The sequence below is a fragment of the Schistocerca nitens genome, chromosome 1 (assembly GCF_023898315.1).
Source record: "Schistocerca nitens isolate TAMUIC-IGC-003100 chromosome 1, iqSchNite1.1, whole genome shotgun sequence".
Classification (NCBI taxonomy): domain Eukaryota; kingdom Metazoa; phylum Arthropoda; class Insecta; order Orthoptera; family Acrididae; genus Schistocerca; species Schistocerca nitens.
The window spans coordinates 1,290,625,021-1,290,641,722 of record NC_064614.1 but is presented as its reverse complement, the minus strand read 5'-3'; positions in this window follow the sequence as shown (position 1 = coordinate 1,290,641,722).

The following is a 16,702-nucleotide window of genomic DNA, read 5'->3' as shown; positions in this document are numbered from 1 at the left end:
ATGGCGGTGTCTGTGGATTGGGTGTCTCATACCACCCTCAAACATGACGGCTCTGGCGATTGCGATGCTACACCGTCTATTCTTTTGATCTGCACGATGGTCCCTTCCTCCCACAAATCAATGTCTCTCCCTGTTCTGCTTGATGGGATCCTGGGGCTTCTCCATACTGATACTGGGTCCTCTGCCACCATCACTGACTGGCCGATGTATAAGGCCCTGGGATTCCACACCCAGCTACACAGTTTTAGCAACAAGCTCATTCCCATCAAGGATGCCCTCTCAGCACATTTTCAGTACAGGAACACAGCTATCAAAGGACGCGTTCTGGTTGTTAGATTTCCTGATACCTCTGACCTTCTCAACTTGGACCCTTTCAATGCTCTGGGGCTGCAGATTCACAATGCCATTTCTCATGTCAGTCGGATGAAGGTCAATTCCTGTACCTAGGATTTGTTTGCTAAGTACTCCAAAGTGATTTTTTCACTCTCTTCTTTCTGGTGTCAAGGATTTTCAGAGCCACGTCACACTTCTTCTACCAGCAGTTCCTAAGTTTTAGAAAGCTTGGACCATTACTTTTGCACTACAAGACCATCTCTGACAGAAACTGTGCCATTTACAGGATGCTGGTGTCGTCACTCCCATCTCCAACAGTCGCTGGGCTATCCCCATTGTTCTTTTTGAGTAGCCAACAAGGGGTGCCCGCAGGGAGAGAGGGGGAGGGGGGCAGTTGCCCCTAGTGAGAATTCATTCAGTTTACGAATATAAAAAATACCTGTAACTTTAGAGCTCAGTTATGTATGATTTAAAATACCTGTAAAATTACCACTAAAATAACCAGAAAATATCGATAAAATGATGTAAAAATGATATAAAAGATATATAAACAGAACTACAGGATGAACTAGAGCAATGAAAAACGTTAAAGGAGAATGAAACTAAAATTTAAAAAATTATGATAAATTTAAAAATTGTGTGTTTTTCCTTAAGAAATCTCGTTCGTTGAAGATGTGCAAAATTGTTATATATCCGTCTTACAGCTATTGCCTACGAAGTATCTTTATTTTTATTTCTACACCCACACGTGGTAGAAATTAACAACAGCAAGTGAGGTAACAATGGGAATAATCACATGAACCAGCAGTTTATTGTTAACTTTTACAAATGCATTCTTGAGCAACATTTAATCATTTTTCTTGAAGGCATGCCCATTGTTCGTTCTTTACATATTAAAAGAATCAGTCATGTCATAAAGGGAGGTTAAACACAAACGTAAAAAAAATGATATCTTCCTTGAAATATAATCTACGATACAGTATCTACATGACAAAAAATACAAAATTAAAGATAGATATCTATAGCTGGAATAATCGAGATTTTATTAATCTCGAAAATGTTGACTTATAGGGTACTAAAATGCCACCCTCTCTGTTCCCACCTCACTAGGTACAAACCTCTTCATAAGCCTCAACTGGCAACACAATACAGTTGCACAACAAAACACACTCGGCAAAATTTTATTCTTTCAAATTTCAAATAATGGTTAACAATTGTCAGATGCTAATTTAAATTAGCGTATTGTATTACGTTCCTTTTCGTTTGCTGAAGAAGTGTTCGAGGGTACTGTGTGGCCACTAATATTGCTACTTGTCTGTAGAAGTAGTCAATATTCGTCATTGGACCTACTGTCAACGAACATGAAGGGTGTGGTGTGAGCTACCTACATTTCCGGAATGTTCTAGGTGAGTCTTGCTATGTACTAATGGGAACATTTCGCATAAATATTTCCACATCCATCGCAAGAAACCGCTCCAAATGATCGCGCGAAACTCAAAGTCGCTGGTTCGCGGTCTAATGGACACCGCACTGTTTCATTGTTGAACCAAACCCCTCCCTCCCTCCCACCACTGTGATAAGATTTCAGCTTCTGTTCTTTAGTCATCGTTCAGCTAGGTTCGGCATCGCATCGCATTAAGGGTTGTGTAAATTCATTGTGAGTTGAAAGTGGACAGTGGTTTGCATAGACGTTTGTGCATTGTGAATGTAAAAGCACAGTGTATACAGTGGCAAAGTGAGAGATATACGTAAATTTTTTGTACCTCATAAGCGAATGAAAACTACAAATGAAACTGGAGATGTCAAAGAAGATACTGTCTATGATGAGGTATCACAGCAAAAGGGTGAGTCAAATGCAACTATCACTATTAAAAATTCCAGTAGTTCTGCTGATGGAGAAAATAAAGATGAAGCCAGTACCTCTGCTGGCTTCAAGTGCATTGATGAAAAGGGTAGTAGCATCCTGGTCAATATTCCCGATGTCTGAAATTACATTGAAAAAAAGGATATTGACAATTGCCTAAAGTATAGGATTTTATTGAATCCATTGCAACCTGAAAAAAAAGTTGTAGTTTTAAGAATGACATAGACAGCACAAAAAGAACATTTCGACCAGACTGGCTGTCATTATATCCGTGGCTGGTCTATTCTAAAGCAGTTAAAGGTGCCCTATGCAAGTTTTGTGTGCTTTTCTGCCCACGCATAACGCATGGTAGTCATCATAGTGCATTCATAAGCCACCCATTCACAAATTTCAAAAAGTTCCATGAATGTGCAAAAATGCATATGAATTCCGAGTGGCATAAAGATGCAATAGAAAAGGCAAATAATTTCATTAGTGTTGTGACAAACAAAACTAAAAGTGTGGAAGAACTCGCCAACAAGAATCTTGCAAAATTAGTACAAACTAATCATGCAAAGTTAAAATCATCTGTTTCTTGTGTATTGTGTTGTGCATTACATGACTTACCTTTAAGAGGATAAACAAATTCAAATGCTGTATTTGATGATTTGTTACAATTTAGAGTACAGTCAGGTGACGAAACACTGCGGAAACATGTTGAGGGTGTGCCTAAAAATGCTACCTATGTTTCTCATAGAGCCCAAAATGATTTAATTGATGTATGCGCCAAAGTACTAAGAAATGATTTGATTAATACCATCAATAACAGCGAATCATTTTCAGTTTTGGCAGACAAAACAATGGATATTGCAAGCACACAACAACTTTCTCTTTCAGCGCGTTATTTTGACCCTGCAACTAATGTTGTCACAGAAGACTTCCTTGGATTTACACCATTAGCAAGGTTAGATGTAAAACATATCTCCAACACAATAATATCTACTTCATTTGCTTGGGGTTTAAATCTAGATAAAATGGTAGGACAAGGCTATGACGGGTGCAGTACTATGGCCGGTAAAATTGGCAGAGTACAGAAGATAATTGCTGAGAAATATCCCAAGGCTCGCTTCTATCATTGTGCTAGCCATAGACTTAATTTAGTTGTGAATGATTTGAACACCTTACCAGAGGTTAGAAATGCCATTAGTACTATAAAAGAAGGAATTTCTTTTTTCCAGGGAAGTGCGCAAAGGAAAGTCCTAGTTGGGAACCTTCAAAAACTGTGTGAGACACACTGGATTGAGAAGCATAAGTCTATAAGGAAATTTAATGATAAGTTTTTAGAAATTGTTGAAGCATTAGTAATTTTACATTAAGAAGGAGATCATGAAACTAGGCAGAAAGCCTGGCAACTTTACTGCACACTTACTTCTCCAACATTTATTGTTACATTAAAAGTCATAGCAAAATATTCAGCCAAACTAAAACCTGGCACAAATATCCTGCAATCAGTAAACATTAACTTGTTAGAAGTTTCAGAACACATTCAAGGAATTGTAAAAATGTTATTGGATGAAAGAGAAAATGCAGAAGCTGAATTTGAAATGATAATGAAAAGTGCTGAAAGCAACTATAGTGCACTTGGAATAGATGTCACTGACATTTGACAACTGTGAGTGTTGCACGACAAGTGCATCGTTCAACTCATCCATCAGTTTCTGTCACTGAGTACTACAGAAAATCTCTCTTTATTCCATAGCTGGAATAGATGTCACTGACATTTGACAACTGTGAGTGTTGCACGACAAGTGCATCGTTCAACTCATCCATCAGTTTCTGTCACTGAGTACTACAGAAAATCTCTCTTTATTCCATAGATGGAATAGATGTCACTGACATTTGACAACTGTGAGTGTTGCACGACAAGTGCATCGTTCAACTCATCCATCAGTTTCTGTCACTGAGTACTACAGAAAATCTCTCTTTATTCCATATTTGGATTCCCTAGTCCAGTCCTTGCAAGAATGGTTTTGAGAAGATAACAGGGCATCTTTTGAGATTTTCTGCTTGCACCCAAAGGTAATGAAATCCCAAAGCAACCTAGATACGAAAAGGATAATTGAAAATATCAAAAGATTTTATGGCGATCTTTTAGATAACTTCACTGAAGAAGCACGGACATGGATCAGTATGTGGAAACGCGATAAAGTAACTGAAGGAGATATTGCTGAATGAAGCCTGACTGATCTACTGGAGAAAGCCAAATTCTTGCCCGCCATAGCTTCAGCCTTGAAGATAACGCTTAGCTTACTGGCAACCATCTGCTCTGCGGAAAGATCATTCAGGTACTTAATTACCACAGTAACATTTTTCTGATTGTAATTACTTAATTAGAAAGACTTTGAAACAATTTCTTAAGTCGGATGAAACATTTCTTCTAATTATTTTTTATATCTTGTTTGAAATATTATCACAATAGAGTAATTGAAGAAGGTTACACTGTATGAATTAGTATAGGCCTACGTCATGTTTGTTTGCAGCACACTCAGGAGTGTGAAAACGTGGCTAAAAACTACCATGGCAGATAATCGACTCAGTTGTTTGTGCATGTTGTCAGTTCATCATGATAAGATAAAATCAGAGGAGGAGTCCTTTATAGAAAAAGTGGTAGATAGTTATGGGAAGGACCCGAGACGAATTCAATTTCTGTTTAAGTAATGAAGGTATATGAGTAGTCAAGTTTTGCACATTATTAATAACAGAACCGATTTCCACAATCTTATGCCTTCTTTTGTTCTTAATATTAAATTTACAACAGTATTTCAAACTACATTAATATGTTTGTAGCAATAAATCAGCCACATCATCCTTACAACCAAAGTTCACAAAATTTGTTAAGACATGAATCTGTTATGGGTTGTGGAAATTATTGTGTACATTAAGTTTTTACTTTACAAAATAGAAAGTAAAGCCCTGTTTTTTTTATTTATTTTTTTATTTTTTTTCACGGGACTAACAGAGAAAAGTGTAAACAGCAAGAAAATGTATTAAGGCAGGCAAAAATTAACGATTTATTCTTACATAAAAAGAGAAAATAATTTATTTTTACCTATTTAATAATCTGAAATTGTTATTATTTATTTTAAGCACCTATTAACATCTCTCAGCCATGGTGCACTTACTGACATGGCATTGTGCCTCAAAATGTGCATTTACGAGAGCAATTCAGAAGATTCCCACAACATTAACTCTTAAAGTGAAACACCTTAACAGCAAATGTGTGAGAAACAGTGAATTCATCTAAAACCGATGTGGCTGACACTATGGTGTCTGCCTGTAAGAATACAGCATAGTACACAAATCTAAACTTTGCAGAGCTGCCAAATTTTATTCGGAAATGCGTTTCCAGTTTTATTTGTCTCCTCTCTATGACCATGTGGAGTTGCCACACTGGGACCAAGTTTGAATCATTTGCCCTTTGCCATTTACTTCAGTATTGCAAGTGAGGGTACGCCATTAACCATCCAGGCATTTGATCGATATGGCATATTGTAGAGAGATGGTAACTAATAAGTGACTGATGATTAATGAGACAATGATGGCTTGTTTGTGATAGTTTGATAATGACTTAGAAATGAGTGGTCTCAATCCCTTAGGAGTCACAAGGGCCACCTGTGTTTCTAGGCTTCGTTCCTATAATATATCCCGGATGAGCCAGTTTCCAAACATACAGGAAAGATAAAAGATGATTTTCAGCATCTTGAAGGCCTGGTCAGACACAACGCCGCAATCTGCCTGTGCGGGTCAGGCACGTTGGATGACCGGGACAACGAACGCCGGACAGGCAAAAGCGGTTGCTGCTGCGTCAGCTGTCACACCGTGGAAACAGGCGGAACCTCATCACATAGCAGCCTGCACATGTAGCGTGGTATCAAAGATCTGCCTCACGCCGTTGCTGTCAAATGCACCAGCAAATGCAAACAGCTGCTCCGGGCTGCTGCGAATCTGTCTGTGTTGAAACTCGACATCAGATGGTGCGGCGAACCAGCAGAGTCGCGCTCTGTGTGACTGACACCTATATACAACAACGATGCGGCCTTTCGGTTGCCGTTGCTGTTCAAGGCCACAGGTCGGACCGCCAGGCCACGCTCTTTCTGACCAGGTCTTTAAGGCCAGTTGCACTCACAGCACATATTTTCCGCCAGGTCAATTGACCGTCACCATTGTCAGAAGTCCAGTGTTTACACACATGGCAGTAGAATCACCATCGCCACCCCACGAGTCAGCAGATTAAAGGCAACGTACTTTCATCATCAGACCCATTCATTTAATTTTAGTGTGTTACGTAAATTATTCATTGTTTTTAAATGTACAGTTTTGTTTGAAATGAACAGACAGTAAAATCTAATTATTGTTATTGTGTCGACTAATGAAAAGGAGAAGGAAAAACCGAATAATCATCCAATTAATTTAAGAAGAGGGGAGGATGGAGCTTTCTAAATGTTTTTTGAAGGGAAGGATGACAAGATATGCTTCAGTTACTTCCGAATGTCGACTTTTAATAGCAGGAAAACAAGTAGTTCAGAGAGAAAAAGCTTAGGACAGTATCAAACAAAAATGGCGGCAAAATGTACAGTCTGCTAATGTAAAAACAGGTTTTACTAAAGTTGTAATGCTAGTTTTTTATGTTCATAACTCTGGAATGGTACTAACAGTGCATCAGTATTTCTAAATTGCATGTAAGGTTAAAACATCTGGCTAACCATAAAATGACAAATGCTATTCAGAGAACAATAGTAATTCAGTAAGTATATTAGAATGTGTAGGCCTATTCCAAAATAGAGCTGTATCACACGAAAGAATTGTTCTTAGTTAGTACACTACATAGCAGCAGAACACTATTATTAAGTGCATAAAAGAAGCTTTCACAGTAGTGTAAGTGAATTTGACCAGGTTTTCACATTTGATTGTAGTGAACCGTTTTTTTACAGACTGTTAATTTAAATCCAACTACGTTCACTGCATGAGCAGTGTTATTAAGCCGTTAAACAATTATTAGTGGTAAGAAAACAATTTATTGGCAGAATACGGGTCAGAAACACATCTGCAGCATTTTCAGTGTCATGGTCCACTCTTAGTCAATAGTGGACTCTTACCCTATCCCCTAAGCTAAGGAGATTTTGTCTCAACTGGGTGCTAGCAAGATTTATGCAAAAACTGATCATACCTGCAAATTCCTTTTGAGGCAGCCTCCCGGACATTTTGGTTATCAATATCCTGTTTGGTCTTTTACAATACAATCAGCTCCCATTCAGTATCATCAGTGCATTAGTAATTTTCCAGCAATATCTTGACCAACTGTTGCTATATGTTACCCAGGCTGCCAACTACTAGGACAATATCCTGGTTACTGGTGCCTTTGTCTAAGACTTCTTACACAATCTGAATCTTTTGTTTGCAGTGTCTGGTCATGTGGGTCTCCATTGTAACAAGGACAAGTGTGACCTGTTAGTGCAATGAGTGGAATATTTTGGCCACATCCTAAGTGCTTCCAGCATCTACCCAGTCATGCAGTCCATTGAGGTGATACAGAAGCTCCCTGTGCTTTGCCACAAGAATCAACTCAAATCTGTCTTAGGTCATTTCATTCTCCATGCAACTGCCGTTGCAGAGACTCTTCTTCACTTCCTTTGAATTAATGTCCAGTGCCTCTGGTTCCCCCTGACTGTGGCAGGATATTCTGCTTATTAAAACAGGTCCTCCTCAAGCCTACCTGCCTTATGACATATGATAGCTGTGTACACTCACTACTGATACCTCCAATTATGGTGTGGGAGCTGTTCTTTTCCAAGTGATCAATGAGGTGGTGCAGCCGATTGCCTTTGTCTCTGAAACTATTTTGTCCAGTGTAATTATGGCCAAATGAAAAAATAAGCACTACCCATTATTTTTGGGTTCAGAAAGTCCAATGATTATGTCTATGGGCGTCCATGTACCCTCAGTATGTACCAGAAGCCCCCGTTGCCCTTCCTCTGGGTTTCAGCACCACACAGCCCACTGCCTCCAACACTGTGCCCTGTGCCCTGTTCCTCTCTGTCTATTCCTATGAGACAATTTTGTGCTCCACTATCCACCATACCAATGCTGACCTCCTTTCCCAGCTTTCACTAAGAGAGGACCCAGTGTTCAATACTGATCCAGAAGTCTGCTGCCACCTTGACCGCTGTTACTGCCGACATTGCACAGCTACTCCTGGATGTCAACCTTGTCTGACTCAACAATGCAGACAATCCAGTCTTCCACATCTCTTCCAGCACATCTGGCAAAGCTGGCCACCCAACCCTAAGGCTGGGGCACACCCAGATCTTCAGGTGTTCTGGGATCAATGACGGGACCTCTCTTCCCGGGACAGCATTGTCCTGCTACAGGGTGACAACTGCACTTGGATGGTTATTTGGCAGCTCTCTGCAATCGCATCTTCCAGTTGCTCCACAAAGGACACTGGTGGACTGTTCTTACCTAGTGACTGGCCCACCATCATGTATATGAGGCATGGATTCTACTATTAGAGATTTGGTCACTGCTTGCTCCACCTCCCAGAATTGGTGAGGGCCTCACCTCAGAATTACTTAACATGGCCTGCCACTGCCCGTCCTTGGTCCCACATCCATCTGGACTTCGAATACCCCATCCTTGACTCTGTGTGGCTTACCATCATGCACCCTGGGTCCTGTTTTCTGTTTGTGGTCTGCAAGTCTTCAAATTTCTCTTCCCACACCATTTGGGCAATTACACAGATTTTCGCACTTGAGGGCCCCCATGCATCTATTGTCACTGATAATGGGCTTCAGCTAACTTCCTCTGAATTTTCTGCCTTCTGTGCAGCTCACAGCATTGCATTAATTCCCACTGTGCCTTTCCACCTTGCCTCTAATGGCACTGCTGAGCATTTTCTGCAGACTTTTAAATTTCAAATGTCTAAACTACATGAGTACCACTACTCTCATGAGAATCTTCATCTATTTCACAGATCATACTGAGGCACTCTGATGGAGGGCTCCTATCTGGCAGAGTGGCCCCAGGGTTGCCCTCTCCACTCTTCTCTGTCCTTATTCACCCGACAGACCATCCCCCTTCTCCTCTTCTTCCCACCAACATTGTTTGTCTCCCAGGGACCTGATGTGGGATATGAATTTTTTCTATCCTAGCCCCGGTGGCTGACAACCACTGTTTCCCATCTTCTGAGGCAAGCTATGCTTCTAATCACACTCCTCGAGTGCTCCCAACTCTTACAGCACATCAACCAATACAGCCCCTGCCATGGTTTTTGGCCTACAAAAGACTCTGCCATTCAGTTCTATGTTTCAGATACAAAGGACTCTGAGTAGCTTGCTGCTCACACAGCAGATGTGTCGCTTCCACCTTCCAGTGTGCCCAGCCAGACAATGCCTCCATTCACCATCCCGATGGATGTCAACACACCAGCAACCCCTACCTTGCCCTGTGGCAATGCTTCTGGCAGTGACGATTCCGTTGTTTCTCACTCCAGTCTCTGCCCCTCTTGGTCTTTCTCGAGAATTGGGTAAGATATGGTGTGTTTCTGGGGTCTCCTACAAGCTGCCAACCCACAACGTTACACAGTTATGCAGCTCTTTGCTCCAGTTCTGCAGGCACATTGGTCAAAGTCAGCTGAACTTCGCCTGTCCTGCAGGAAGCAAGCTAGTTCTGAGGACACCCATGAGAGTAGTAGACACCACCATGTATATGGATCTTTGGGTGCATCTGCAGTATGTTTTCCTCAGCCAGTTTGTGCACAAATTGCCAGACCAATAGCTAGTAGTCATCCACCACATGGGTGTAACTGCCTTCACCCAGCAAGCAACAGACAGTTCAATCTATGCCAGCAGAAGCAGAAGTTTCCCAGCACTATGTCACCGCCAAGACTTGATGATGCCCTTGCCACCTGGGACCAATGCGCATCATGACCTGCTGCTCCAGCTGTGGACTCTGAGGCTCAAACTCGTTGTATTGCTTATGAGATGGGACTTTAATTTTTTTGCATACTGTGCATCCTAAGAATAGAAGCACATTTGTAGCAATATAACTTTTCAGAGTATTGTCTCACATAAATATTTATTTACATTTTTTTCCGAGAACTTTAAGTTGTCGAAGAAGTCTTACCTTTATTGTCAAGAAGGATTTTTCTTATTTGCTTTGAAATGCTAAAAGAGTGCAGGACTTACGTTTGTGAACATAAACTGATTGTGTCAACAAATTGATTCATGAGTGTAATCACTCACTTACTGTAACATTGTCCTAAGCCGGGAAGCTTTACAAAGACAATAACGTCAGCTTGGTAGGTCATGGTGTTAGTTTCCGGAGATGCAAAAGGAATTCTGCTGATATGTTACCTTTACTCAGGTGAAACAATTACAGGATAATGTTACACTAACGTCCTAGACCATCTACAGCAAAAGATATACAAATGAAGGCCAGGTTTGGCAGGGAAGAAAGTCATCATTCAACAAGACAGTATGCGCATACACACAAGTGTCAATGCCATGACAAAAATACATCAATTTAGATATGAATTGTTGCCAGCCTCACCTTATTTGGCTCCATCAAACATCCATCTCTTCCTCAAGTTCAGTATTTTCTATGATGGATAGAGATTGTCTCCAAACGAAGAACGTAAAGCCAAGGTTGACAGTGTTTTGCAGGCATGAGGAATCCAATTTTTGAGTTGAGCTCAAGGTATTGCAACATCACTGGGCCACATGTATTAGTACAAAGGGAGCCTACAAAGAAACATAAAAAAGTTACACTTGTGTGATTCATATCTTTCTATTCCGCTCCAAAACTTTTTGAACTACCTCATACATTACTGGCTTGCCACTACAGGTCACACAAGATGAAACAGTGTTACTTGCTGACAACAATAATATAATAATTACAAATAGGACACCAGAAATATTAGGAGAAAGCTCACACGGCACTTATGTGAGACCTCAACTGGTAACTCTTAATATAAAGGAGACTAATCACAAGAACTTCTATATAAGTAGTAAACCTAATAGAATAGCCTTAAAGTACAAAATGAGACCATAGAGGGAGTAGCTGTCCATAAATTTCTCAGTATCAATGTTGATCGACGATCAAAACAACATTTCATTTTATTATCCATGTTATATATGTACAGATTTTTCGAATTTGCTACCCAAGAGCAAGCTATGTGTAGCTGACCATGAGAGGAGCAGAAGACTTTGAGGTTGATAGAATGAGATTTTCACACTGCAGCAGAGTGTGCACTGATATGAAACTTCCTGGCACATTAAAACTGTATGCCAGACTGAGACTCGATCTCGGGACTTTTGCCATTCTTGGGCAAGTGCTCTACCATCACTGGTAGAAAGCAGATCATGCACAGACCAAATCAACACCTCAAGGATCATTACTGAGCAATCCTTGGAATACTGGTCTCCATTGTACCTGGCTTTTGCTGACTTGGAAAAAGCCTTTGATAGGGTGCAACATGAAGCCATCTGGAAAACAATGCAGAGTTACAGAGTACCTCCAAAGATCATCAGTATCATGAAGATGATGTACAGAGAATATAATTGCCAGGTGAAACATGATGGAAATCACTCAGAACCATTCATTTTAAATTTGGAGTAAGGCACTGCTGTTTTTCTGACATTAGATGGTGTCATGAAGAAGGTAACCCGAGAGAAAAGAAGAATTATACAGTGGACTCTATATAATTGCCTTGAGGACCTGGACTTTACAAACAACATCTGTCTCCTGACCCATGTTTTCAAGGATATGAGTGAGAAGCAGAAGCTCAGAGAGCTGTATTAAAAATAAACACAGCTACGACTAAAGAGCTTAGTATGAACAGTAAGAACAAGAATGCACTACCTGTGAAAGAAGAGGAGATTGAGCAAGCGGAAAGCTTTTGTTATCTATGAAGCATTGTTTCCTAAAATAGTGGGGCAACTGAAGACATCGAAACTAGGATCCAGACTGCATCAGGATCCATTGGAAGTACTATGACAGGTAGGTAGGATGTGAGAAAACTTTGAATTTCTTGGCTGAGTGGTTGCTCATAAGCCACACATCACACCGGTAAATGCCAAATGACATCTCTTGGTATAAGGAGCATAAACACTGGACGATTCAACAGTGGAAAAATGTTGTTTGGAGTGACAAATCACACTACACAGTGTGGCAGTCTAATGACAGGGTGTGGGTATAGCAAATGCTCGATGAACTTCATCTGCCAGAGTGTCGAGTGCCAATAGTAACAGTAACTGCCAACAGGTGGTGGTTTTATGGTGTGGTCAGGTTTTTCATGGTGGAGCTTGCATCCCTTGTTGTTTTCCATGGCATTATCACAGCACAGGCCTACATTGATGTTTTAAGCACCTTCTTGTCTCCCACTGATGAAAAGCAATGGCGATTGCATCTTTCACTATGTTTGAGCACTTGTTCATAATGCATCCCATGAGGGGGAGTGGTTATATGACAATAACATCCCTATAAGGGACTGGCCTGCTCAGAGTCCTGACCTGAATCCTATAGAACACCTTTGGGATGTTTTGGAATGCTAATTTGTGTCAGGCCTCACTGACTGACATCAATACCTCTCCTCTGTGCAGGACTCCGTGAAGAATGGGCAGCCATTCCTCAAGAAACATTCCAGCACCTGACTGAATATATGACTGTGACACTGGAAGCTTTCATCAAGGCTAAGGGTGGGCCAACACCATACTGAATTCCAGCATTACCAACGGAGGGTGACACGAACTTGTAAGTCATTTTCAACGAGGTGTCTGGATAGTTTTGATCACATAGTGTATTTAGATGCTAAAAGGTTAGTTAAAGAGTGAAAAGCTGTTAAAATGATATGGTTGAAAGCTGTCTTACTTAAATGCAAGATTTTCATGGACTACTGACTGTAGATGAGGAACAAAAGGATTTTCCATTCTGTTGTGTCCAAGAACACTGTAGACTGTACCTGGTATGAAGTAAAAAGAAAAAAAAAAATTAACGCATCCTAAAAATCAAGAAGGTACAGTACTTAGTTTCGGTTTTATGCAGTTGTCATTAACTTTTACACTGACTAAAGGCTACATTCCCAATATTATAATTTGTTGCTCTAGTCAGGATGGATTAGTCACCCTGTTCAGATGTATAAAACCAAACAGAAAACGTTTAAGAGAAGTAGTATTTCAAACGGGCCGACTTGGAGCAGGAGAGGCATCACAGGACATTTTAATTTCCAGTGTTTATACTTTCACAAATAATTCATAAAACTTTGTCAGCATCACCAGGAAGGATTCAGGATTGATACTCATTGCAGTGGAAGTTCAAAAACATAACAAAATAAATTTTTTTTACGTGTGAAATTTCATCATTTTTTCACTTACTAATGGCTGCATTTGTTGCTATAGGTACACTTTTCTTCATAAGTAAGAGAGATGGTTTGATGAATTTTGCACAGCATACATAACATACTTACAGGTGTATGAAACTCTAGAATTTATTTAATTTATGAAAAATCGAATGATCTGTTGTATTTTAAACTTCATGTTTAGAAAAAACACAAATTTTGTAGATAATTACCTCAATTTTTACCACAGTTTTTAATAGATTTGGAAAATTCTAGAGTTTCATACACCTTTAGGTATGGTTTGTATGCTGTACAAAATTCATCAAACCATCTCTCTTACTTATGAAGAAAAGTGTTACTATAGCAACAAATGCTGCCATTAGTAAGTGAAAAAAAATGATGAAATTTCACATGTAAAAAAAAATTACTTCGTTAGGTTTTTGAACTTCTACTGCTATGAGTGTGAATTCTGAATCCTTCCGGGTCATGTTGACAAAGTTTTATGAATTTATTTGTAAAAGTATAGACAGTGGAAATTAAAATGTCCTGTGGTGCCTCTCCTGCTCCAAGTCGGCCCGTTTGATGTCGTACCCCCATTAAGGGGTGAGTATAAAGTTTTTAGAATTTTTTTTTAAAGCAAAACAAGAGAAACTCTGGTGCCAATGAGTGCAGTGGTCACCCAAGAGATACATTGTTTACATGTTTTTTTAGTGGTTGTTGCTGCGACAGACCTTGCACGCCTTGTGCAGGGACTAAGTTATCGCTCCTATGATGAGTGCATTGTGGTATTGTGACTGTTTCTTTGACTGGCATATTGTACCAACCATTTTGATAAATCTACTTGTACTTAATGAGCCATTGTGTTTTTATGTGCCGGAATGTGCCTGTTGTGCTTCCTATGTGCTTTCGCACCAGATCAAAGCTATCGCAGATCAGGTGTCTGCAGGTCATGCACAGTCAGATAGTGTTTCCACATCACCACATCCTCACTAGCATACCCATGTATGTTACTGTGCCAAAGACCAAACCACTATGTATTGGAATCACTACATCTTTGTCAAGCAAACTTCCCAGTGTTGTCCACCACGTGACCAACCAAAAGCCAGCAGCACCCATGAGTGAGTATGTACAGTTGTCAAACTGTGTCAAATTGCTTGTTCATCTTGGATAGAAAGTCTGTCCCTTGTTTTCGTATAGAAATAGAGTCTGACATGTGTGACTGTCCACACACAATGCTCATAGGGGATCAATATTGGCTACCAATTACTTGTCTGTCACCACCTACGGTGTCTGTTCTTCACAACTACATTTAGGATTGCACTGCACCTTCAGCTGGAAACTCACCATAGCATTTATCACAGAACCAGCCATTGGTGCTGATTTCTTAGCACATTTTCTGCTGCTCCCTAACATCCCTGGCTCTCATCTCATTGACAAGGACTCCAGTCACTTAACTGTTGGGTTCTGCCATGTTGTACCAAATTTTGTACTGAAGCTCATCCATGCTGCATTACCAGGATCATCTCAACCATTTTCCAGCTATCATGCTCTCACGTGGAGCACCAAGAAAACAATGACATTGCACAGTACATCACACATGCACCAAACCTAGTCCTCCAGTTTTCAATAGACCATGACACTTAACACTGGAGCAATTTGTTTCTGCTGAAGCTGAATTTGAGTTTCCGCTTTGGGATGACATCATTCACCATATGAACAGATCCTTTAGCGAAGATCACATATGGAGTTCCACGGCAGCTCGTAGCACCGTTGCAGGCTTCCAGCTGTGAAGTGCTAACAGCTGCAGGTGAAAACAATAGCTGTCTACTGAAGTGTTGCCACAGAGATGTTTATAAAATTGCATTACATTATTGGTTGACGTAGGCCTGTGAAGCTGCTGCACCTAGCCACTGCAGCTGTCAGGGATCAACTTAAAGCAACTCAACTATATCAACTATAGTCCTCTCCTCTCCAGTTTATACTGAAAAGGGATACATCCTGACAGACCTATGGCAAATATTGTGTATTGTGCTCATAATGCATGCACCATCCCAGACATATATCCTCTTCTAGGAGTTTGCAACTTCAACTATGCCCTCAGCAGTACTTCAGTGTTCTTGGCAGCATGAAGGCATCCATGCAGATACCAGTCACTATGGAACACAGCCCAAAGGCATCCATCAGCACACCACTTGCCATTTTATCTCCATAATGCTGCCAAATATTGCACTGATTCATCAACAGTGCTTCATCACCTGTTGCTTCCTTTACCTCAACATCATACTAGTGTTTTCTTCTTCATCACAACTACACTGAACCACTGATTCATTTTAGAATGATATCTCACCTTAGCAACAATATCCTCAGTAAATGGCAGTTTGGGGTTCAGAAAAGTTGCTCTACTGTTAATGCCTTTTATGTGCCGACTCAACCAATGTAGTCCGGGGACATAATTCTGACTGGGGAAAATCACATATCGGGTTTCCCAAGCCTCAGGTCCACTAGTGTTACTCATATGTGTGAACAATCTTCTGTCTAATATATTGCATGCAGAATTAGTTTCTTTTGCAGATGACACTAATATTGCAGTGTTCATACACCCTGGGATATTCAGGAAAAACCTGGGAAATTTTTAGACTTCCAGAAATATTTCATTACATTAGTTTTCATATAAATTTTTCTAATTTCAGCTGGTAATAACATGTTACTCTAACAAAGAATTTTACTTTAGCTCACCATTGCAGAATATTATTGCAGCAATAAAATATAAACAAGAGAATAAAACCAAATTAAAACTGTAGTTGCAAATTAAATTTGTCCTTTAACAATTACAAAAGACTGTGAACACACACAAGACTCTGCCAACTGCAAAATGTGTCAAAGACAGTGAAATACTTAGTAACAACAAATTTAATTCAGTGTGTCTGTCTCTTGGGCCTTGTTTCAATGAGTGTGATGTCACAACTGCTTACATTTGTAATAGGTCGAGGGAGAATGTTGCAAATGGTAGTGTGAAAAGTTTTACCTTCAATGTAATTCCTTTTATGAAAGATGAATTATGTTATGTGTGAGAATGTGCAATGAATTTCTTATAAAAACACTCAAGATCAGACATTGACACTGTTATTTAATAT